Here is a 26,028-nt window from a genome sequence, read left to right as displayed (position 1 = left end):
TTCCAGCCGCCGGGCGTCGCTCCATCTTCCCGGCACCTCCATCTTCCCGGCGTCTCTGCACTCTGACTGTTCAGGTCAGAGGGCGCGATGACGCATATAGTGTGCGCGGCGCCCTCTGCCTGATCAGTCAGAGCGGAGAGAGACGCCGGGAAGATGGAGGCGCCGGGACCGGACGCTGGGGAGCTGCAAGCAAGAAAGGTGAGTATGTGTTTTTTTTTTTTTATTGCAGCAGCAGCGGCCATGGCACAGATTTATGTGGAGCATCTATGGGCAAAATGAACGGTGCAGAGCATATATGGGGCACAGATATGGGACAATAATGAACGGTGCCGAGCACAGTATGGCGCACAGCTATGGGGCAGTATGAACGGTGCCGAGCACAGTATGGGGCACAGCTATGGGACAAAATGAATGGTGCAGAGCATATATGGGGCACAGATATGGGACAATAATGAACGGTGCCGAGCACAGTATGGGGCACAGCTATGGGGCAGTATAACCGTGCAGAGCGCAGTATGGGGCAGAGCTATGGGACAAAATGAACGGTGCAGAGCATATATGGGGCACAGATATGGGGCAATAATGAACGGTGCAGAGCATATATGGGGCACAGATATGGGGCAATAATGAACGGTGCAGAGCATATATGGGGCACAGATATGGGACAATAATGAACGATGCAGAGCACTATATGGGGCAGAGCTATGGGACAAAATGAACGGTGCAGAGCACTGTATGGGGCACAGCTATGGGGAAATATGAACGGTGCAGAGCACTATATGGCACAGCTATGGGGAAATAATGATCTATTTTTATTTTTGAAATTCGCCGATAAATGCTGCATTTCCACCCTAGGCTTATACTCGAGTCAATAAGTTTTCCCAGTTTTTTGTGGCAAAATTAGGGGGGTCGGCTTATACTCGGGTCGGCTTATACTCGAGTATATACGGTATATACATGCCTGCCATCAATAAATAACAATAGCGCACAAAAAGTGATGGTATTGAAGAAAGTTCCACCAATGTTGATGGCCTCAAATCTAAAGGATGGAAGATTGGAGGAATGTCTCAGATATATCTCGGGAGTAATTAGTCCGGATGTTGAAAGTTGACAGAGTCGAAGTACCACAAACCTAAAAATAAGCAATAAAGGAAGTAAAGAAATGGCGCTGTCCTCAAAAAGTCACAATTGTTTGTAAAAGCCGGTGAAAAGCAAATCTTCATTAAGTCCAAAAACTGCACACCTCATGGTGCTCAAAACCACATTCAAGAAGTTTATTAACCCTTCAGGTGCTTCACATGAATTATTTGAAAAAAAAAAAATTAACATTTAACTTAATGACTTTTTTTTATTTTGATAAGGGTAACAGGAAAATTGGACCCCAACATTAGTAGTTTGGTTGTGTCATTTCTGAGCATGCCGATACAGTGGGAGAAAACTACTGTTTATGCGCATGGCAGAAATCGGAAGGGAAGGAGCGCCATTTGACTTTTTGAATGCAAAATTTGCTGGAACAATTGGCGGACGCCATGACGCATTTTGAGAGCCCCTGATGTGCCTAAGCAGTCAAAATCGCACAAAAGTGACACCATTTTGGAAATTAGACCCCTCAGGGAACTGATCGAGTGGTGAGTACACTGAACCGTCAGGTGCTTTACAGAAGTTTATAACGTTGAGCTGTGAAAATAATAAAATCTAATTTTCCCCACAAACATGTTTTCAGCACAAAATATTGAATTTTCATAAGGGTAACATGAGAAATTGCACCATACAATTTGTTGTTCTCCTGAGTACACCCATACCGAATATAAGTGAGAAAACTACTGTTTGGGTGCACGGCAGGGCTCAGAAGGGAAGGAGCGTATTTGTCTTTTTGAATGTAAAATTTCCTGGAATCCTTGGCTACGTGATGTCCTATTTGGAGAGCCCCTGAGGTGCCTAAAGAGTGGAAACCCTCCACAAGTGACCCCATTTTGGAAACTAGAACCCTCAAGAAATGTATTTAGATGTGTGTTGAGCACATTGAACCCCCAGGTGCTTCACAGAAGTTTATAAAGTTGAGCCGTGAAAATAATAAAATCACATTTTCCTGAGTGAGGACTTGCTTTTTTTGTGGATTGAGTTGAAGCTTATATTGGGAACATTTTACATAGCATTTAGGATCACATTTATCTGGCGCTTTACACTAAGCATTTTGGGGTTTCTAGTTAAATCTCCAAGTGATGCGATTCAGATGAATCCCCCAAGGAATCCATTCACTATAATGAGGCATCAGAGTTACTCTGACTCAATCTGGACTCTGTTCAACGGTGTCCTTCTTTTTAGAAGTGCACAAAACTGTGGCCGATGGCACTTTTATGCATGCCTAAAAAGACTGACAGCACTGGATCACAGGCCAGACGGCATTCAAAGTGACGCCATCTGCTTCATTATAGGGAATTTTCCGCCAGAGATTCTGTATGAATCACGTACTTTAGAGATTTACACGGAAACCCCAGTGTAAGCTCTCAACGCATAGCACAGGATAAATGTGTGTCGAGCCTTACTGCGATCTTTGGGAGGCAGAATGAAAAAATTAATAGTAGGTGAAGAATTGGTTCAATTTATTTTTTACGTCGTTCCTTGTGTGTTATAAGTAAGGGACTTTACTCTTTGGGTCGGTGTGATTACAGCGATACCTGATTTATATCAGGTTTCTATGTTTGGCTGCTGTCACACACTAAAAGATGCATTTTATTGCAAAAAATAGTTTTTGCATCACCACATTTTGAGAACTATAATTTCTCCATATTTTGACCCACAGAGTCATGTGATTATTGTTTTTTTTGCGGAGGAGGAGTTAACATTTTTATTGGTACCACTTTTGGGCACATGACATTTTTTGATTGCTTTCTTTTCCAATTTTTGTGAGAAAACAAACAAAAAACAGCAATTCAGGAATTTCTTTTTTTGGGGGTGGGGTTTATGCCTTTTCCATGTGTGGTAAAATAGATAAGGCACTTTTATTCTTCGGTTCACTATGATTACAGCAGTACCTCCTTTATATCTTGTTTTGTGTTTTGGTGCTTTTATACAATAAAAATTATTTTACAGAAAAAAATTATTATGTTTCCATCACTTGATTGTGAGAGCTATAACTTATTTTTCTGCTGATGGAGCTGTATGATGGCTTGTTTTTTGTGGGACAAAATTAAGTTTTGAGCGGTACCATGTTTATTTACGAGGGGCGATCCAAAAGTAATGATAATCGGTTATTTCTATTGCACACAGAAATTAAAATAAAATGTTTTCTTATCTCTTAGGTACCCACTAGTCCAGGAAAAAAAAATTACTTAAATAGACCACGATTCCCGGGAGCTACATTCATTTGAATATGAACTGCCGAGGAGTGAACATCAAAATGGAAAAAAACGAGCTCAGAGCTGTCATCAAATACCTCTACTTGAAAAAAATGACTACCAAAGACATACACAGCGACTTGGTGGAAACATTGGGGGACTCTTCTCCTCCATATTGGGCCAAGGAATTTAAGCTGGGAAGAACATCGACGGAAAATGAACATCGTGAAGGACGCCCATCCACGTCCCTCAATGAAGAAAACGTGAAAAAAGTTGAAGAAGTTGTATTGGCAGATCGAAGAGTGACTATCAGGCATGTAGCTGAGGTCACAGGGATCTCATATGGCAGTATTCAAAGAATCCTTGCAAAAGAATTGCATATGAGAAAGGTCTCCGCGCATTGGGTGCCAAAAATGTTAACCGATGAACAAAAGAAGAAACGAGTTGACATTTCAGTAGCAAATCTCGAAAAGTTCCAAGCAGACAAGGAAAATTTTTTCTCACGTTTTTTGACCATGGACGAGACCTGGATCCACCACTTTGATCCCGAAACTAAACAACAATCGATGACATGGAAACGAGCCGACAAACCGACGCCGAAGAAATTCAAAGTGTCAAGCTCAGCAGGGAAGGTTATGGCGTCCGTTTTTTGGGACGCTGAAGGAATTATTATGGTAGACTATTTGGAGAAGGGAGCCACTATTACGGGCTCCTACTACGCAGAACAAATAAGAAGATTGCGGGAGGCTATCAAGGAGAAAAGGCGCGGCAAACTGCGGACTGGAGTGTTGTTTCACCAAGATAACGCGCTGGCTCACAAAGCTGCTGTTGCCATGGCTACCATTCAAGAAGCGGGCTTTGAACTGGTGGAACACCCCACCTATTCACCAGATCTAGCCCCCAGTGACTTCTTTCTCTTTCCTCGGCTTAAGGAACACCTCTGGGGCAAGAAATTTGACGACAATAGCGACGTGATAACCGCTGTTGGGGATTTTTTTGAGGGTCAAGATCAAGAATTTTTTTCAAAGGGAATTCTAAGTTTAGAAAAGAGATGGACTAAATGTATAGACTTGTTAGGAGACTATGTAGAAAAATAAATTTATTTTTTTACTATATTCATTGTGTTTAGTATTGATTATCATTACTTTTGGATCGCCCCTCGTATATCTGTCTTTTTGATTGCGTTTTATTCCACTTTTTGTTCAGCGGTATGATGCTATAGCATTGTTTGTTTGCCTTGTTTATTTTTTTATGGTGTTCACTAAAGGGGTTAACTAGTTGGACAGTTTTATAGGTCGGGTCGTTGCGGACGCGGTGATACCAAATATGTGCACTTTTATTGTTTTGTTTTTTTTTATTCAAATATGTATTTAAATATACAACATATTTTTATTATTATTATTTTTTAGATTTTTACAATTATTTAAATTTTCTTTAAAAAAATGTTTACATTTTTTATAATTTTTTTTACTTTGTCCCAATATGGGACAATCATTTTTTGCAGGCTGATTGCTTCTACATCATGGAGATGAAGCAGCATCCCCATGCTGCAGAAACTGGGTAGCATTTATGTACATTTAATCGAAGTACATTTATCAAAGTACCTGGCAGTTATTTCATGGCAGGGCAGGTGACAGCTAAGACAGTTAAACAAACCTATTCCCAGTACATTTGGACTACAACAAATATTTACCATATGCATTTGTATACTTTATATCCTGGCTGCTGCATTCACTCACATCCACTGTCCTTACATTAACTCTTTACATCCATATCGGCCCCTCAGTCCACTTTTTTCCTATGTATAGCACTCATGCTCTTTTCACATTGCTAAACTGTACAGATCCATTCAGTCCCACCATCCAACACAAGCTATCACAAATCACTTAACCATCTGCTCACTCTTTTATTCCTCCTTCTCCTAGTCGCAGGAGATGTCTCTCCCAACGCTCGCTCCCCATGTTCAGAAAACCCTCAAATTTCATTAATATTCCCTGCATGTCTTCTGTCTCTTTTAATTGTGCTTTTTGGAATTCTTGCTCAATGTGTAATAAACTCTCCTTGATCCATGACTTCTTCCTTTCTGATTCTCTTAACCTTCTGGGTCTTACTGAAACCTGAATCCAGCAGTCATACACCACCGCTTCTTCTGCTCTCTCATATGATGGACTACACTTCTCTCATACCCCAAGATCAGACAACAGAGCAGGTGGAGGCGCTGGTCTGCTCCTATCTCTTAAATGTACCTTTCAGGTTATCCCTCAAGTACCCTCACTTGTCTTCCCTTTTTTTGAGGTCCATGCTGTCAGACTTTACATCTCCTCCATGCGAGTGGCGGTGGTGTATCGTCCTGCGGGCCCCTCCCATCAGTTCCTGAATCACTTTGCCACCTGGCTTCCACATTTTCTCTTCTGTGACATTCCCACCCTCATCATGGGTGTTTTCAACATCCCCATTGCTTTTCCCTTCTCCCCATCTGCTACTTACCTTTTATCTCTAACCTCCTCTTTCGGCCTTTCGCAGCTAACTAACTCTCCTGTGCATAAAGACAGAAACTCCCTCGACTTGGTCTTTGCTCAGTGGATGACTTGACAAACTCCCATCTCACTCTCTCTGACCACAACCTTCTTTCATTCTCTACCAAGAACTGCCATCCCGCTCAGATCACCCCTACTTTCCACACTTATATAAACATATAGGCCATTAACACTAAGAACCTTATGAAGAACTTGCAGTCATCATTGGCCCTAGACCTCTCATGTCCTGATTCTGCTCTAAAGCACTATAATGAAACACTGCAAAGTGCACTGGATAAATCTGCACCTCCTATACATAGAACAACTCGGCACAGACAGCGACAACCATGGCACACGCTGCAAGCACGTTTCCTAAAGCGTTGCTCCAGGTGCGCCGAATGTCTGTGGAGAAAATCCAATCTACCCGAAGATTTCATCCATTATAAGTTTATGCCTAAAACATACAACACTGCCCTTCACCTCTCCAAACAAACCTATTTCAACACCCTCATCACCTCACTATCTAATAACCCGAAACGTCTCTTTGACACTTTTCATTCTTTACTCAACCCAAGAGTGCAGGCTCCAACCACACATCTCTGCGCTGATGATCTGGCCAAATATTTCAAAGAAAAAATTGACCATATACCTGACAGGAATTTATCTCCCAATCCTCTCATACCATTAACTTTCCTCCCTCCCCCACTGCATCTAGCTCACGCTCTGATTTTAACCCCTTTACCCCCAAGGGTGGTTTGCACGTTAATGACCAGGCCAATTTTTACAATTCTGACCACGGTTCCTTTATGAGGTTATAACTCTGGAACACTTCAACGGATCCCAGTGATTCTGACACTGTTTTCTCAGGACATATTGTACTTCATGATATTGGTAAAAATTCTTTGATGGTACCTGCGTTTGTTTGTGAAAAAAACGGAAATTTGGCGAAAATTATGAAAATTTCACAATTTTCCAACTTTGAATTTTTATGCAATTAAATCACAGAGATATGTCACACAAAATACTTAATAAGTAACATTTCCCACATGTTTACTTTACATCAGCACAATTTTGGAACCAAAATTTTTTTTTGTTAGGGAGTTATAAGGGTTAAAAGTTGACCAGCAATTTCTCATTTTTACAACACCATTTTTTTTAGGGACCACATCTCATTTGAAGTCATTTTGAGGGGTCTATATGATAGAAAATACCCAAGTGTGACACTCTTCTAAAAACTGCACCCCTCAAGGTGCTCAAAACCATATTCAAGAAGTTTATTAACCCTTCTGGTGCTTCACAGGAATTTTTGGAATGTTTAAATAAAAATGAACATTTAACTTTTTTTCACAAAAAATTTACTTCAGCTCCAATTTGTTTTATTTTACCAAGGGTAACAGGAGAAAATGGACCACAAAAGTTGTTGTACAACTTGTCCTGAGTACACCGATACCCCATATGTGGGGGTAAACCACTGTTTGGGCGCATGACAGAGCTCGGAAGCGAAGGAGCGCCATTTGACTTTTCAATGCAAAATTGACTGGAATCGAGATGGGACACCATGTTGCGTTTGGAGAGCCTCTGATGTGCCTAAACATTGAAACCCACCACAAGTGACACCATTTTGGAAAGTAGACCCCCTAAGGAACTTATCTAGAGGTGTGGTGAGCACTTTGACCCACCAAGTGCTTCACAGAAATTTATAATGCAGAACCGTAAAAATGAAAAAATCATATTTTTTCACAAAAATTATCTTTTCGCCCCCAATTTTTTATTTTCCCAAGGGTAAGAGAAGAAATTGGACCCTAAAAGTTGTTGTACAATTTGTCCTGAGTACGCTGATACCCCATATGTGGGGGTAAACCACTGTTTGGGCGCATGGGAGCGCTCGGAAGGGAAGGAGCGCCGTTTGACTTTTCAATGCAAAATTGACAGGAATTGAGATGGGACGCCATGTTGCGTTTGGAGAGCCACTGATGTGCCTAAACATTGAAACCCCCCACAAGTGACACCATTTTGGAAAGTAGACCCCCTAAGGAATTTATCTAGATGTGTTTTGAGCGCTTTGACCCACCAAGGGCTTCACAGAAGTTTATAATGCAGAGAAGTAAAAATAAAACATTTTTTCCCACAAAAATTATTTTTTAGCCCCAAGTTTTGTATTTTCCCGAGGGTAACAGGAGAAATTGGACCCCAAAATTTGTTGTCCAATTTGTCCTGAGTGCGCTGATACCCCATATGTGGGGGGGAACCACTGTTTGGGCGCATGGGAGGGCTCGGAAGGGAAGGAGCTCCATTTGGAATGCAGACTTAGATGGAATGGTCTGCAGGTGTCACATTGCGTTTGCAGAGCCCCTAATGTACCTAAACAGTAGAAACCCCACACAAGTGACACCATTTTGGAAACTAGACCCCCTAAGGAACTCATCTAGATGTGTTGTGAGAGCTTTGAACCCCCAAGTGTTTCACTACAGTTTATAACGCAGAGCCGTGAAATTAAAAAAATCCTTTTTTCCCACAAAAATTATTTTTTAGCCCCCAGTTCTGTATTTTCCCAAGGGTAACAGGAGAAATTGGACCCCAAAAGTTGTTGTCCTATTTGTCCTGAGTACGCTGATACCCCATATGTTGGGGTAAACCGCTGTCTGGGCACACGGGAGAGCTCGGAAGGGAAGGAGCACTGTTTTACTTTTTCAACGCAGAATTGGCTGGAATTGAGATCGGACGCCATGTCGCGTTTGGAGAGCCCCTGATGTGCCTAAACAGTGGAAACCCCTCAATTATAACTGAAACCCTAATCCAAACACACCCCTAACCCTAATCCCAACAGTAACCCTAACCACACCTCTAACCCTGACACACCCCTAACCCTAATCCCAACCCTATTCCCAACTGCAAATGTCATCTAAACCCTAACCGTAACTTTAGCCCCAACCCTAACTTTAGCCCCAACCCTAACTGTAGCCCGAACCCTAACCCTAGCCCTAACCCCAACCCTAACCCTAGCCCTAATGGGAAAATGGAAATACATTTTTTTAATTTTTCCCTAACTAAGGGGGTGATGAAGGAGGGCTTGATTTACTTTTATAGCGGGTTTTTTAGCGGATTTTTATGATTGGCAGCCGTCACACACTGAAAGACGCTTTTTATTGCAAAAAATATTTTTTGCGTTACCACATTTTGAGAGCTATAATTTTTCCATATTTTGGTCCACAGAGTCATGTGAGGTCTTGTTTTTTGCGGGACGAGTTGACGTTTTTATTGGTAACATTTTCGGGCACGTGACATTTTTTGAGCTATTCATGAATTTCTTTTGGGGGAGGCGTTTATACCGTTCCGCGTTTGGTAAAATTGATAAAGCAGTTTTATTTTTCGGGTCAATACGATTACAGCGATACCTCATTTATATCATTTTTTTATGTTTGGCGCTTTTATACGATATAAACTATTTTATAGAAAAAAACATTATTTTTGCATCGCTTTATTCTCAGGACTATAACTTTTTTATTTTTTAGCTGATGATGCTGTATGGCGGCTCGTTTTTTGCGGGACAAGATGACGTTTTCAGCGGTATCATGGTTATTTATATCTGTCTTTTTGATCGTGTGTTATTCTACTTTTTGTTCGGTGGTATGATAATAAAGCGTTTTTTGCCTAGTTTTTTTTTTTTTTTCTTACGGTGTTTACTGAAGGGGTTAACTAGTGGGCCAGTTTTATGTTACGGACGCGGCGATACTAAATATGTGTACTTTTATTGTTTTTTTTATTATTTAGATAAAGAAATATATTTATGGGAATAATATTTTTTTTTTTTTACACATTTGGAATTTTTTTTAAAACTTTTTAACTTTGTCCCAGGTCGGGACATCACAGATCGGTGATCTGACAGTTTGCACAGCACTGCAGGCTTCACAGTGCCTGCTCTGAGCAGGCTCTTTGAAGCCACCTCCCTCCCTGCAGGACCCGGATGCCGCGGCCATCTTGGATCCAGGGCCTGCAGCAAGGAAGGAGGTAGGAGACTCTCGCAGCAACGCGATCACATCGCGTTGCTGCGGGGGGCTCAGGGAAGCCCACAGGGAGCCCCCTCCCTGCGCGATGCTTCCCTATACCACCGGCACATCGCGATCATATTTGATCGCGGTGTGCCCGGGGGTTAATGTGCCGGGGGCGGTCCGTGACCGCTCCTGGCACATAGTGCCGGATGTCAGCTGCGATAGGCAGCTGACACCCGGCCGCGATCGGCGGCGCTCCCCCCGTGAGCGCTGCCGATCGCATATGACGTACTATCCCGTCGAGGGTCAGATAGGCCCAGGGTACCTCGACGGGATAGTACGTCTAAGGTCAGAAAGGGGTTAAACCAGTCACAGAACAAGAAGTAATCAGGCTCCTTGCATCTTCTCGCCCTACCACTTGCACCAGTGACCCTTTTCCGTCACATCTCCAGTCCCTTTCCACTGCTGTCACCACTCACCTAACAAAAATATTTAACCCCTCTTCTGGTAGCTTTCCCTCCTCATTGAAGCATGCCATCATACATCCATTACTTAAAAAGCCATCCCTTGACCAAAACTGTGCCGCTAACTATAGACCTGTCATTAATCTTCCCTTCATCTCTAAACTTCTGGAATGCCTGGTCCACTCCCATCTTATCCACTATATCTGTGCTCTTTACATTCTACTGAAACTGCCCTCACTAAAGGTCTCTAATGATGTACTGACAGCTAAATCTAATGGTCACAACTCCATGCTAATTCTCTTGGATCTGCAGCATTTGACATTGTGGATCATCAGCTCCTCCTCACTATGCTACGCTCCATCGGCCTCAAGGACACCGTTCTCTCCTGGTTCTCCTCCTGTCTCTCTGTCTGCTCCTTCACTGTATATTTTGATAGCTCCTCCTCCTCTCCTCTTCCCTTTACTCTTGGGGTTCCTCAAGGATCGGTTCTAGGCCCCCCTCCTCTTCTCTTTGTGCACTGCCCCTATTGGTCAAACAATCAGTAGATTTGGTTTCCAGTACCATCTCTAAGCTGATGACACCCAATTATACACTACTTCTCCTGATATCATGCCTGCCTTTTTAGAAAACACCAGTGATTGTCTTACTGCTGTCTCTAACATCATGTCCTCCCTCTATCTGAAACTGAACCTGTCAAAAACTGAATTCCTTGTGTTTCCTCCCTCTATTAACCTACCTATGCCCGACATTGCCATCTCCTTGTGTGGTTCCACCATTACTCCCCAGCAACATGCCCGCTGTCTTGGGGTCATACTTGATTCCGAGCTTTCATACACTCCCCACATCCGATCACTGGCTTGCTCTTGTTATCTGCACCTCAAAAACATTTCTAGAATTCGAATTTTTCTTTCTTTCGACTCATCCAGAATCATCCAGAATCATATTCCTCACTAATTGTTATACCAACGTCTCTTCCTTGTGCCAGTCATTACACTGGTTACCCATCCATTCCAGAATCCAGTACAAACTTATTACCATCACGTGCAAAGCACACCATGGTTCAGCACCACTCTACATCTCCACCCTCATCTCAGCCTACCACCCTACCTGTGCCCTCTGTTCTGCTAATGACTTGAGGTTAATATCCTCAATTATCAGAACCTCCCACTCCCATCTCCAAGACTTTTCACGTGCTGCGCCAATTCTTTTGAATGCCCTACCCAGGTTAATAAAATTAATCTCCAATCCCCACAGTTTTGAGCGTGACCTTAAAATGCATTTGTTCAGATTGGCCTACTGACTCAGCGCATTAACCTAACTATGCCTGTGTTGCTCATTCAAAATTTTTACCATAACTAGGTTCCTCACATGATGTTCTCACATGCTTTATGCATTTAATAGCCCTCTGTGTCATACTTAGGCTGATAACCGGTTCATGCAGCATTACATGGACACCCGATTCTGCGGAATATGTTGGCGCTATAGAAATAATATTATCATTTTTATTAACTGTCAACTCTGCACTGACAGACAAATTTGCTCCTCGTGCATTGGGGATGATCAGCAAGTTTGCTAGGTCTGTGACCCCGATGTCGTCATAACGATATCGAGTCACCATGGCAATGATCGGGTGACTGTTTGATCACAGCATTTCGGGGTTTAAAGTTTCAGGAGCAGTCTGAGACCATTTCTGGCACTTGGTGCCGGGTGTCAGCTGTCAGAATCAGCTGACACGTGGCGGCGATCGCCCGCACACCCCCTGTGTGCGTGGGTGACCGTTTGGATGTAATATTCCGTCCCTGTTCAAATAGGCCCAGGGCACATGGACGTAATGCTACGTCCGATGTCAGAAATGGGTTACTTACAGTGGGGCAAAAAAGTATTTAGTCAGTCAGCAATAGTGCAAGTTCCACCACTTAAAAAGATGAGAGGCGTCTGTAATTTACATCATAGGTAGACCTCAACTATGGGAGACAAACTGAGAAAAAAAAATCCAGAAAATCACATTGGTGGTGATGGCGAATTCAGTCGAGGGGTTCAAGAGAGGCCTGGATGTCTTCCTGGAGCAGAACAATATTGTATCATACAATTATTAGGTTCTGTAGAAGGACGTAGATCTGGGGATTTATTATGATGGAATATAGGCTGAACTGGATGGACAAATGTCTTTTTTCGGCCTTACTAACTATGTTACTATGTTACATTGTCTGTTTTTTTATCATTTTTTTTGCATTTTATGGTGGAAAATAAGTATTTGGTCAGAAACAAACAATCAAGATTTCTGGCTCTCACAGACCTGTAACTTCTTCTTTAAGAGTCTCCTCTTTCCTCCACTCATTACCTGTAGTAATGGCACCTGTTTAAACTTATCAGTATTAAAAGACACCTTTGCACACCCTCAAACAGTCTGACTCCAAACTCCACTATGGTGAAGACCAAAGAGCCGTCAAAGGACACCAGAAACAAAATTGTAGCCCTGCACCAGGCTGGGAAGACTGAATCTGCAATAGCCAACCAGCTTGGAGTGAAGAAATCAACAGTGGGAGCAATAATTAGAAAATGGAAGACATACAAGACCACTGATAATCTCCCTCGATCTGGGGCTCCACGCAAAATCCCACCCCGTGGGGTCAGAATGATCACAAGAACGGTGAGCAAAAATCCCAGAACCACGCGGGGGGACCTAGTGAATGAACTGCAGAGAGCTAGGACCAATGTAACAAGGCCTACCATAAGTAACACACTACGCCTCCATGGACTCAGATCCTGCAGTGCCAGACGTGTCCCACTGCTTAAGCCAGTACATGTCCGGGCCCGTCTGAAGTTTGCTAGAGAGCATTTGGATGATCCAGAGGAGTTTTGGGAGAATGTCCTATGGTCTGATGAAACCAAACTGGAACTGTTTGGTAGAAACACAACTTGTCGTGTTTGGAGGAAAAAGAATACTGAGTTGCATCCATCAAACACCATACCTACTGTAAAGCATGGTGGTGGAAACATCATGCTTTGGGGCTGTTTCTCTGCAAAGGGGCCAGGACGACTGATCCAGGTACATGAAAGAATGAATGGGGCCATGTATCGTGAGATTTTGAGTGCAAACCTTCTTCCATCAGCAAGGGCATTGAAGATGAAACGTGGCTGGGTCTTTCAACATGACAATTATCCAAAGCACACCGCCAGGGCAACGAAGGAGTGGCTTCGTAAGAAGCATTTCAAGGTCCTGGAGTGGCCTAGCCAGTCTCCAGATCTCAATCCTATAGAAAACCTTTGGAGGGAGTTGAAAGTCTGTGTTGCCAAGCGAAAAGCCAAAAACATCACTGCTCTAGAGGAGATCTGCATGGAGGAATGGGCCAACATACCAACAACAGTGTGTGGCAACCTTGTGAAGACTTACAGAAAACGTTTGACCTCTGTCATTGCCAACAAAGGATATATTACAAAGTATTGAGATGAAATTTTGTTTCTGACCAAATACTTATTTTCCACCATAAAATGCAAAAAAAATTATAAAAAAACAGACAATGTGATTTTCTGGATTTTTTTTTCTCAGTTTGTCTCCCATAGTTGAGGTCTACCTATGATGTAAATTACAGACACCTCTCATCTTTTTAAGTGGTGGAACTTGCACTATTGCTGACTGACTAAATACTTTTTTGCCCCACTGTATCTATCTTTAGGATAGGCAATCAGTATCAGATCATTGGAGGTCCAACAACTGGCACCCCCACTGTTCAGCTTTCACCAGCTACAGCATCAGGTAGATGTAAACAGTATAAGAAGAGAAACACTGCAGCTTCAGCACTGTGTTTTGTAGCCTCTCTCGTGCACTGCAAGAGAAACCATGAGAGTTTTGTAAGATAGGTTTTACTTCATTGTCAGTGAAGGTTTTTTTTAACTCCTTTTCCCAAGAAGTAACTAAGTAGGTTTAAAAAATATTGTTGGGGAGATTCAGTGGATATACATTTTAGAAAGCAATTTAAGAATGGAGTGAGTTTTAAATACATATCTAGCCATGACCATCTCCCACAAAGTGGTAATTTAGACTTAAATTTCTTAAAGATATGGTTTAGATTAAGGGTATGTGCACACGATGCAGATTTAGTGCAGAACTGCAGCAGATTTTTCTGCAGCAGAAACCCTGCAGAACTGCACTGTGATTTACAGTACAATGTAAATCAATGTGAAAAAAAAAAGCTGTGCACATGGTGCAGAAAAATCTGCGCAGAAACGCTGCAGATTTCAAAGAAGTGCATGTCACTTCTTTTGTGCAGTTCTGCAGCGTTTCTGCACCCCTCCATAATAGAAATCCATTTTGTGCACAAAAAAACGCATCAAAAACGCACAAAAAATGCATAAAAAACGCACCTGCGGATTCTGCCAGGAGATGCAGATTTAGTGCAGATTTTATGCAGAAAATTCTGCACCAAATCTGCATCTTGTGCACACAGCCTAAGTGTTTGTAGGAAATTTCGGGGATTGTAGAACAGCAGAAATCATATGTTTCTCCTTCCCCCAGGACAGCACCACGGAGAGAGGGGATCGGCCCTTCAGGGACAGGAAACCTACAGATAAAAGGGCGCTACCTCTCCCTTGTATCAGTTGGTTTCCTGTCTCTAATGGGGAACATTCAGTTTGGTGGTACCTCGAATGAAGATCTGGATGAAGATGGTCCAGGCCCGACCAAGTCCGGTTCAGGCAGTGGGGAGGCCCCTGCCACGGTGCCCTGAAGTCGCCACTGCTGGGACTGAGGGGTCTTGTAGGGTGAGCATGGGGAGCATAGCCGCACCAGATCTGGGTGCCAGGCTTCCGGCCGGCACACGCACAGAGACATGCTGAAGCGTCTACTGATGACGCGGCCAGGGAGGTCCGTACAGATGAGGTACTTCCAGGGCAGAACGGAAGTAGGGCTGAGGAATCTGGATGGCAGATTTAAAAAGGGGAAAAGATGGAGACGCTGCAAGCGGTCCCCAGCATGATGGAGGACAGCGAACCGCAGCAGCAGCCACCACAGCGGCAGCAACCTAAGAGACATGCTTCTGCAGGCAAGCGGAGCGGACGTTTCAGCAGCCATTACACTCAGCACAGCAGAAAGTCCGGCATGATGGACAAAACTCCATCCTCCAAAAGCCCTGTATTGGATCCTATTCCTCCTCCAGAATCAGTACCCACGGCCGCGTCTGATTGGTGAGTGTTTTTCGTTAAAGTTCACCTTGTAATTGGGGTTCCCTTCTCTTCTTTCATCATTTGGTGAAGGAAGAGATTGGGAAAATCCAAGCACAGATGATACCCATGTGTAATAAAGAATTACCAGTCACCTGGGACAAGCGACTATGCCATTCCTGCATAGGACAAGTGCTATGTGAAGAAACCCCAGACTTCACCTCTGAGCTAAGATCAGTGATCAAATTGGAGGTCAAAAGTGCCTTTAGATCCCTCACACAGGGGGATAAGGTCAGAGCAGAAAACCACCAAGTACCCCCAGTCTGGGTCCTCTAGCTCCGCGAGAAAAGACTCGGATGTATCAGATTGTTCCTCATCCTCGGATGATGGAATGGGGGGGTGCCACTGTTTTCCTCTAGAAGTGGTAGATAGTTTGTTTAAAGCACTAAGATTCACTATGGAGGTGATGGACCCTCGCCCCGACAAAACAGTGCAGGACGTAATGAGAGAAAACAGAGCATTTCCCTTAAATGAAACATTCAGGCTCTGATCAAAAATGAGTGAGAGAGGGCAGGAGGCCTTGCTCTGAACATGTGAGGTCGCAGGAGCTCTCACCTAGATCCCCTTAAAAAGTTATATAAAAGCGTTATTTGAGGCATAAAAGAGGACGTTTGGGTATTATCTATCTGCCCATGCGACAGGCTTCAATGTGATACCAATCACAGCTTCCTAGTGAACATATTTCTAAAGTTTTCAAAGAAGACACCTTCCCTGCCTGACGAGAGCAAGTGGGACCTGTCATCTTGAAATTGGATCTACGGACATTCCGTACTCTCCCTGTGGCAGAGGATCTGAGGACTGAACAACACAGGGGCCATCGTTTTACATCCGAGTGCTGGACTGCTCAGGAGCCCTTTCACCGCCTGGAGATTCACCTCGCCTCTTGCTGTCCGGGTCCCCGCCGGAGCTCTTGAGAAAAATGCTGAATCGGGAGTCACCCTCTAATTACTGACAGCGGCGAAGGGACCTGCATTCAGCGTCTCACCTCTGGACCTGGAGTCCTCTCCAGCGGAGGCAGCTTCGTCACCTGGGATCCCCGCGCTCCGTTCACCGTACCACCGAACAACGCCAGGTCTGCCATCTTGAAAGGTGCGGCAGCAGAGGGACCGACACGCTGCATCTGGCCTCCGGAATCTGCGTTTCAGGCTTCAGAGGTGATATACAAAAAAGAGAGAAAAGCAATAGACCATAAAAGGGGATCACCTCAGACAAGGATCAAGTTAAAGATATATAATTTTTATTATTATTTCATACACATATAGACACAAGAAAACCACAGAACACAAACTTTAAAAACATTTAAAATCGGTCATCCAAGTGACCTACAAATATAACACTAGGCCTATAATAGGGCCAAAACCCCTGAATACCGACTCCCCAGTATGTACAATGTTACATATAGAAAAACCACAACTTATTGTGTAGTCTAAACATATATAAATGTGATGTCTATGTGAACAGTACTATGCGCCTTGAGAAAATATGAAATAATACCTAAGAAATTACATAACAACGTAGCAGCACTGATAAATCTGAGAGACCATATAATCTTATGAAAAACCACCTAAAGTAATGGGTAACCATGCCAGCAAGCGAGAGCCAATCAGGTGATAAAGTACAAGCATATATAGCAAAATGAGGTAGTACATAAATAGTATAATGGGGCACTAGTTCTAGAAACCCTAGAAATATCAGTAGACCGATAGGATACTATATGTCAGAGGTACACGGTACCTCACTATAAAATGCTTGCTGATACCAGATAACACCTGCTAATACGATACCATGGCCATCAGGCCTCAATTGTCATGTAGAGATCAGAAATATCGTAGTAACACCCAAAGCTGCAGAGCGCACACAGAGCCACCTGGGGAGTGGGAAACAGGAGGTAAGCTGACCCGACGCGTGTCGCCACACACACAGTGGCTTCGTCAGGGGTGTCTCCTGATGGTAGTTTGTGTCCTTTTATATACAGCAATCATATGCAAACAGGCGGCAGCTGAGCTGCTTACCGAAGGCGGCGTGGAAGAAGCCGGCGCTGAATAGTCCTTCCTGGCGTGCGATGAATACTGACAGCGCATGCGCATGAGGGCGTCCCCCCTGCGCTGCGTCCTGGCCGGGATGCTATGGGCGTCTAGCAACACACCGCCCACTTAATGACATCATAATTTGAGCCAGGTTGTTACAGGGACACCGACGCTTGTCTCATCTACATTACCGCTCGCACACAACTGTGCTGAGTCCTGGCTAAGTTACCATGAGCGTGTAGCACAATTCCACTAGAACTCGACCTTGTCAGGGCCGATTCAAGAAGGGAATGCAAGCACAATGCCAGTCGGCAATGCCGTATAAATACAAAAATATATACAAATATCTGTGCTCACAGGCACCCCATATTTTAAACCCACAAGTCCACTAAATATTTCACATGCATATGTGTCCTCACTACCACATAAGGACTGCAGGCTGATATTCTATCCGCTACACCATGTGCCAGTGTTAAGCGGAGTATTAATGAGTGCATGAGCGCATGAGGGTTTTCCCACTGCGCTACGTCCCGGCCAGGATATCATACCTAGACCACTCGCCATATTTGTGGTTAAGATAAACTAATTGTGAACACACCATGTCCACGTGACCACCCGCGCACACATACTGAGAATTTTAAGCACATGGGCACTTCATATGAATGAACATTTTCACAGCACACCTGCAAGCGCAGATGAATCATCTAACCACTATACAGAATTGAGCGGGATAACAGTGGGTGCACAAATATCTGAACTACCATGCAGCGACGTGCCCCATGGCATATTTACCCATATATTTTATTGAGCACAGGTATTCATTCACCACATGAGTTCAATATCATACCAATTCTTTATTATGCTCAACAGGGAATTAGAGAAATAGACAATGTGTACACCCTAAGGTCAAATGCTGTGTACAGGTCCTTCTCAAAAAATTAGCATATAGTGTTAAATTTCATTATTTACCATAATGTAATGATTACAATTAAACTTTCATATATTATAGATTCATTATCCACCAACTGAAATTTGTCACGTCTTTTATTGTTTTAATACTGATGATTTTGGCATACAACTCCTGATAACCCAAAAAACCTGTCTCAATAAATTAGCATATCAAGAAAAGGTTCTCTAAATGACCTATTACCCTAATCTTCTGAATCAACTAATTAACTCTAAACACATGCAAAAGATACCTGAGGCTTTTATAAACTCCCTGCCTGGTTCATTACTCAAAACCCCCATCATGGGTAAGACTAGCGACCTGACAGATGTCAAGAAGGCCATCATTGACACCCTCAAGCAAGAGGGTAAGACCCAGAAAGAAATTTCTCAACAAATAGGCTGTTCCCAGAGTGCTGTATCAAGGCACCTCAATGGTAAGTCTGTTGGAAGGAAACAATGTGGCAGAAAACGCTGTACAACGAGAAGAGGAGACCGGACCCTGAGGAAGATTGTGGAGAAGGACCGATTCCAGACCTTGGGGAACCTGAGGAAGCAGTGGACTGAGTCTGGTGTGGAAACATCCAGAGCCACCGTGCACAGGCGTGTGCAGGAAATGGGCTACAGGTGCCGAAATGGGCTACAGAGAAGCAGCACTGGACTGTTGCTAAGTGGTCCCAAGTACTTTTTTCTGATGAAAGCAAATTTTGCATGTCATTCGGAAATCAAGGTGCCAGAGTCTGGAGGAAGACTGGGGAGAAGGAAATGCCAAAATGCCTGAAGTCCAGTGTCAAGTACCCACAGTCAGTGATGGTGTGGGGTGCCATGTCAGCTGCTGGTGTTGGTCCACTGTGTTTCATCAAGGGCAGGGTCAATGCAGCTAGCTATCAGGAGATTTTGGAGCACTTCATGCTTCCATCGGCTGAAATGCTTTATGGAGATGAAGATTTCATTTTTCAGCACGACCTGGCACCTGCTCACAGTGCCAAAACCACTGGTAAATGGTTTACTGACCATGGTATTACTGTGCTCAATTGGCCTGCCAACTCTCCTGACCTGAACCCCATAGAGAATCTGTGGGATATTGTGAAGAGAAAGTTGAGAGACGCAAGACCCAACACTCTGGATGAGCTTAAGGCCGCTATTGAAGCATCCTGGGCCTCCATAACATCTCAGCAGTGTCACAGGCTGATTGCCTCCATGCCACGCCGCATTGAAGCAGTCATTTCTGCCAAAGGATTCCCGACCAAGTATTGAGTGCATAACTGAACATTATTATTTGATGGTTTTTTTGTTTGTTATTAAAAAACACTTTTATTTGATTGGATGGGTGAAATATGCTAATTTATTGAGACAGGTTTTTTGGGTTATCAGGAGTTGTATGCCAAAATCATCAGTATTAAAACAATAAAAGACCTGACAAATTTCAGTTGGTGGATAATGAATCTATAATATATGAAAGTTTAATTGTAATCATTACATTATGGTAAATAATGAAATTTAACACTATATGCTAATTTTTTGAGAAGGACCTGTATATCGTTAGGGATAGGAAACCAAGTATCTAATATATAATTGCCTAGAATACTACTTCCTGCAATTTGTGCCAACTTCCGTGGCTTTGTCCGGAGCTAATGTCCGGAGCTAATGTCCGGAGATTAATTGCCTAGAATACTACTTCCTGCAATTTGTGCCAACTTCCGTGGCTTTGTCCGGAGCTAATGTCCGGAGCTAATGTGCGGAGATAATGTCCGGAGCTAATGTCCGGAGCTAATGTCCGGAGCTAATGTCCGGAGATAAGTGACATCAACAGTGTCCAGTGTCTGATTGGTTGCCGCCTGCTGCGAGCGACCAATCAGAAACGTGCCGTACTGTGACACACTCCGCCCGCCATTTTGGTGTGATTTTTGAATTTTTACCTCAGCAAGTTTCTACTGCGTGGAGGCGGGCCCAGTGACGTTGCTCTTCAAGCTCCTGCCGAATTTCGTCAAAAAAATGATAATACCATTTACCAAAACTATATATATTTAGTTGTGAAGTGGTTCAGTGACATTTTCACACCAATTTTGAACTTTTGTTTGGTGTTTTCTCCATATACTGCCTATTATTCACTGACTGTTATACTGAGAGACTGCCGTTTATTAACCTCTTCTTTGCCACATTGGGTATATTGCTCTATTATTTGCCACATAAGGACATTGTCCATTATTGCCCATCAATTTCTCTGCAATATAAACTGCCTATTTATTAATATCTGCATTCCTGCAAAGAACTATTGCCTATTATTAACTGGCTATTTTTCTACTACCTGACACTGCCTCTTATTAACCTGTTGTTTGCCACCACCACGCTTAAAGCTGTTTAGCTTAGCCAACATGAGCTCTAATAGTAAGGATACTAATGACACAGAGCCCAAAGCTGCTGATGGTGCACGTAAGATTAGGTCTGATAGAAAGTATACTAATAATGCAGAGCAAAAAGACGCCGATGCCGCATGTAAGCGCAAACAGCGTGCTAACAAGAGTACAGAGGGTAGATGCAAGCGCATGGACACTGTTAAGTATACTAATGACACAGAGTCCAAAGGTTATGATGGCGCACGTAAGATCAGGTCTGATATAAAGTATGGTAATGATGCAGAGCGAAAAGCCGCCGATGCCGTACGTAAGCGCAAACAGCGTGTTAACAAGAGTACAGAGGATAGATGCAAGTGCCTGGATACTGTTAAGTATACTAATGACACAGAGTCCAAAGCTGCTGATGGCGCACGTAAGATCAGGTCTGATATAAAGTATGGTAATGATGCAGAGCGAAAAGCCGCCGATGCCGCACGTAAGCGCAAACAGCGTGCTAACAAGAGTACAGAGGAGAGATGCAAGCGCCTGGACACTGTTAAGTATACTAATGACACAGAGCCCAAAGCTGCTGATGGCGCACGTAACATCAGGTCTGATAATAAGTATACCAATGACGCTGAGCGAAAAGCCGCGGATGCCGCACGTAAGCACAAACAGCGTGCTAACGAGACTACAGAGGACAGACATAAGCGCCTGGACACTGTTAATGCTGCTTGCAATAAACGCATTACTAATGAGTCTTTTGAGGACAAAACTAATCGATTAAGTAATAAAGCTGCTGCTGCACGCTCTCAACGTTGCAAACATAATATTTCCACGTCCTCAGTCATAGATTCTGCCCACAATACAGCTTCTTTGTCTCCATTCATAGAATGTGTGCAGCTTGAAGCTCCTTTAACTGTTGGTAAATCTGCACGTAAGCGCAAACACTGTCCTACTTACACTCCAAATGATAAACGCCGTCGCCTGCACACTGTTAAGTCTGCTTATAAGACATGCTTCACACCTGACTCTTCTAAGGCAACAAACAAACCATTACCAAATGCAGCTGGTGCACGCCGTGAATGGCGCAAAAAAAACGCTTGCACCTCCATATTAATAAACTCTGACCACGATACACCTTCCAACTCCTCAGTGATTGAATCTGTGGACAGTGAAGATCCTCTACCAGGTCCACGCTTTATATATGTTGGCTTACAGAAACATTCCAATGCTCCGTTATCACAACCTGTACCTCAACATCCTACAGGTTTTACTAATGATGACAGTACCATAGTAGAACACTCCTGTGGTCCTATGAACTATTTATGTGAACATTGTCAAGCATTACATTTTAATGCTGAGATACCAGCAGATAAAAATTTTACTCTGTGTTGTCACAAGAGTAAAGTGCATATACCTATACCCCAATATCCCGAGGTCTTTAAACGATTGCTGACAGGGGAGAGTGAGTTCAGTAAGAATCTCATGGAAAATATTCGTAGTATTAACAGCTCATTTGCTTTCGCCTCCATGGGTGCCAATATATCCCCTCCACCTGGACATGGCCCTTACTGTTTCCGTATACATGGACAAATATATCATCGTACTGGAACTCTACATGCCAGTGATGATCAAGTTCCAGCTTATGCCCAACTGTATATTTTGGATACCGCTACCGCGAATGAACAACGTTTAAACTGTGAACAAAATCAAAAATGTCATCCCACTTTGATGAGTATAATTGCTCTTCAGTTAGACAATGTGAATCCCTTTGTTGCTGCCTACAAAATGTTACGAGATGTGGAACATGAAGAACATCTTAAAGCTGAAGCTAATGGCACTCTCATGCCAAATATCATCATGGCCCTTAAACAAGATCGGAATCAAGACCCTCGCCGATATAATAATCCAACTGTCAATGAAGTTGCTGTCGTATTTGAAAATGACAATGGAGAGCCACCATTTAATCGTGATATTTTAATACATTTACAACCGGACCCCAAAAATCCTTTGGCGCCAAGAACACAACAGGTCAGCATTCTACACAGTAATTTAGATGCTTTACTCTATCCTTTATTTTTCCCTTACGGAGACCAGGGCTGGCATGATGGCCTCAAGCAACAAGGGCAAAGTCCACACAGAGTTACACAACTGCAATATTACTGCTATGTGCTGTCTGTCCGTAATCAGTTTAATCCACTCCTGAATGGTGGCAAACTCACTCAGCAGTACTTAGTGGATGCTTATGTGAAAATCGAGGCAAATCGCTTAAATTATATCCGTCAACACCAAAAGGATTTGAAAGTAGAGGATTATTGTGTACTCCAGGAACATCTCCAGAAAAAATCCATTGAGAAGGGCATCCCCATTGGAAAAACGGTCATTTTACCATCTTCGTTTGAAGGCAGTCCCAGGAATATGCAGCAGCGGTACCAGGATGCCATGGCTATTGTGACTAAATATGGTCGTCCTGATCTATTCATCACCATGACCTGTAATCCGAAATGGAATGAGATTACTGAGAATTTGGAACCTTGGCAGCGTGTGGAACATAGACCTGATTTGGTGGCACGTGTTTTCAAAATAAAACTGGAAGCAAAAGACATTAACAATGGATTATTTGGGAAAGTTTGCGCTATGGTTCATGTAATTGAATTTCAAAAACGTGGCCTTCCACACGCTCACATTTTGATTATTCTGGACAGCAACTCCAAATTAAGGACTGAGGAGGACATAGACAATACAGTGTGGGCTGAAATTCCCAATCCTACCCACTACCCTCAGCTCCATAAAATTGTTCTCCAACATATGGTTCATGGTCCGTGTGGAGAACACAACCCAAATTCTCCCTGTATGGATCTGGGGAAGTGTAAAAAAGGTTTCCCTAAAGATTTGCAACCAAGAACCATCATAGCTAAGGACGCCTATCCTACTTACCGCAGACACTTTGGCCCATCTTTTCAACACCATTCTAACATGATTGATAATTCGTGGGTGGTTCCATATAATCCGTTCCTGCTATTAAAATACAAGTGCCATATAAATGTCGAAGTTTGTGGTTCCATTCAGGCTGTGAAATATTTATTTAAATACGTCTACAAAGGACATGATAAAGCCAATCTTGAAATCTGCCAGACTAACATCAAACATGATGAAACACACCAATTCATGGATTCAAGATATGTCAGTGCACCAGAGGCAGCTTGGCGAATATTCTCATATCCAATGCATAAACAATCTCATAGCATCATTCGCCTTGCTGTACATCTACCGCATTCTCAGCCACTCTATTTTCATGAGGATGACTCTATTGGAAACATCAAACAAAAGCTCCATCAAAATTCTACACTTATGGCCTACTTCAAGCTTAATCAGAACGACCATCATGCTCATATTTATTTATACCGTGAAATTCCCGAAAACTATGTTTGGAAAGAAGGTTCTTGGGAAGTTAGAAAGCGAGCAGGTGGTTCTGTGATTGGACGAATGTATACTGTCAGTGTGAAAGACCAAAAACGCTACTATTTAAGATTGTTATTGTTACATGTCAAAGGTGCAACCAGTTTTGACAGCATAAAAACTGTACACGGAGTCACACATGAAACCTTCAAAGATGCGGCATTAGCTCTTGGCTTACTATTTGATGATAGTCTGTGGAGAAATACAGTGGGGCAAAAAAGTATTTTGTCAGTCAGCAATAGTGCAAGTTCCACCACTTAAAAAGATGAGAGGCGTCTGTAATTTACATCATAGGTAGACCTCAAGTATGGGAGACAAACTGAGAAAAAAAAATCCAGAAAATCACATTGTCTGTTTTTTTTAACATTTTATTTGCATATTATGGTGGAAAATAAGTATTTGGTCAATCTCCCTCAATCTGGGCTCCACGCAAAATCCCACCCCGTGGGGTCAGAATGATCACAAGAACGGTGAGCAAAAATCCCAGAACCACGCGGGGGGACCTAGTGAATGAACTGCAGAGAACTGGGACCAATGTAACAAGGCCTACCATAAGTAACACACTATGCCACCATGGACTCAGATCCTGCAGTGCCAGACGTGTCCCACTGCTTAAGCCAGTACATGTCCGGGCCCGTCAGAAGTTTGCTAGAGAGCATTTGGATGATCCAAAGGAGTTTTGGGAGAATGTCCTATGGTCTGATGAAACCAAACTGGAACTGTTTGGTAGAAACACAACTTGTCGTGTTTGGAGGAAAAAGAATACTGTGTTGCATCCATCAAACACCATACCTACTGTAAAGCATGGTGGTGGAAACATCATGCTTTGGGGCTGTTTCTCTGCAAAGGGGCCAGGACGACTGATCCGGGTACATGAAAGAATGAATGGGGCCATGTATCGTGAGATTTTGAGTGCAAACCTCCTTCCATCAGCAAGGGCATTGAAGATGAAACGTGGCTGGGTCTTTCAACATGACAATGATCCAAAGCACACCGCCAGGGCAACGAAGGAGTGGCTTCGTAAGAAGCATTTCAAGGTCCTGGAGTGGCCTAGCCAGTCTCCAGATCTCAACCCTATAGAAAACCTTTGGAGGGAGTTGAAAGTCCGTGTTGCCAAGCGAAAAGCCAAAAACATCACTGCTCTAGAGGAGATCTGCATGGAGGAATGGGCCAACATACCAACAACAGTGTGCGGCAACCTTGTGAAGACTTACAGAAAACGTTTGACCTCTGTCATTGCCAACAAAGGATATATTACAAAGTATTGAGATGAAATTTTGTTTCTGACCAAATACTTATTTTCCACCATAATATGCAAATAAAATGTTAAAAAAACAGACAATGTGATTTTCTGGATTTTTTTTTTCTCAGTTTGTCTCCCATAGTTGAGGTCTACCTATGATGTAAATTACAGACGCCTCTCATCTTTTTAAGTGGTGGAACTTGCACTATTGCTGACTGACTAAATACTTTTTTGCCCCACTGTACATTACTTGATGCCAGTATTCTCAACATGCCAGCAGAGCTACGTGACATGTTTGCCTACATTTGTATTTTTGGTCCTCCAGCTAAACCTCGGGACTTATGGGATGAATTTAAGGAACACTTTGTAGAAGACTACTGCCATGCATACCACTCCGACACTCTGTAGTGTGTCAATTGTGAAGGCTATGCTATGACAGATGTCCAACATGTTCTTAAATCTCATGGCAAAACTTATATTGATTTTAA

General features: G+C 43.1%; 1 protein-coding gene and 1 long non-coding RNA gene across 2 annotated transcripts in view; one reads left to right on the top strand and one right to left on the bottom strand.

The window, feature by feature from the left end:
- ERMARD (ER membrane associated RNA degradation) overlaps nucleotides 1-3,407 on the top strand; it is a 591,898-nt gene extending 588,491 nt beyond the window's left edge. The window contains exon 20 of the mRNA XM_069769331.1: nucleotides 3,303-3,407. The gene's annotated coding sequence lies outside the window, so the exon portion shown is untranslated. The remainder of the gene's footprint in view (nucleotides 1-3,302) is intronic.
- Nucleotides 1-26,028, bottom strand: part of LOC138681653 (uncharacterized) — a 172,457-nt gene that overhangs the window by 144,848 nt on the left and 1,581 nt on the right. Inside the window, exon 2 of the long non-coding RNA XR_011321951.1 lies at nucleotides 16,513-16,673. This is a non-coding gene — a long non-coding RNA (uncharacterized lncRNA). The remainder of the gene's footprint in view (nucleotides 1-16,512; nucleotides 16,674-26,028) is intronic.

Source organism: Ranitomeya imitator, chromosome 5, assembly GCF_032444005.1.
Source record: "Ranitomeya imitator isolate aRanImi1 chromosome 5, aRanImi1.pri, whole genome shotgun sequence".
Lineage (NCBI taxonomy): Eukaryota > Metazoa > Chordata > Amphibia > Anura > Dendrobatidae > Ranitomeya > Ranitomeya imitator.
Note: the sequence above shows the minus strand (reverse complement) of the source record. Positions and strands in the feature narration are given on the sequence as shown.